The following is a 302-nucleotide window of genomic DNA, read 5'->3' on the forward strand; positions in this document are numbered from 1 at the left end:
TTCGTCTTCCGCCACATCCGCTCAGCTTTTCTGCATTGTCTTTTCATACTCTGAACTGCTGTTGATTTTCTCCAAGCTGATTTTTGTCTGCCAGTCTTCTTGCTGACTTTCACAGGAGAAATGTCATCAATAAAATTCTTAACTTTTGAGTTAAAGGAGTCAAGGAGAAGATCAACAGAGTCTGCAGAAATGCTTGGTGTTTCGTTAATTGTGACAATTAACGATTGTGACAGAGACAGATCTAGATTCAGTGGTAGCAGAGATCAATATATCAAAGAAAATACAGAAGTGATCAGATAGTG

This window comes from Sinocyclocheilus anshuiensis, unplaced genomic scaffold (assembly GCF_001515605.1).
Source record: "Sinocyclocheilus anshuiensis isolate Anshui unplaced genomic scaffold, SAMN03320099.WGS_v1.1 scaffold336, whole genome shotgun sequence".
Taxonomy (NCBI): Eukaryota; Metazoa; Chordata; class Actinopteri; order Cypriniformes; family Cyprinidae; genus Sinocyclocheilus; species Sinocyclocheilus anshuiensis.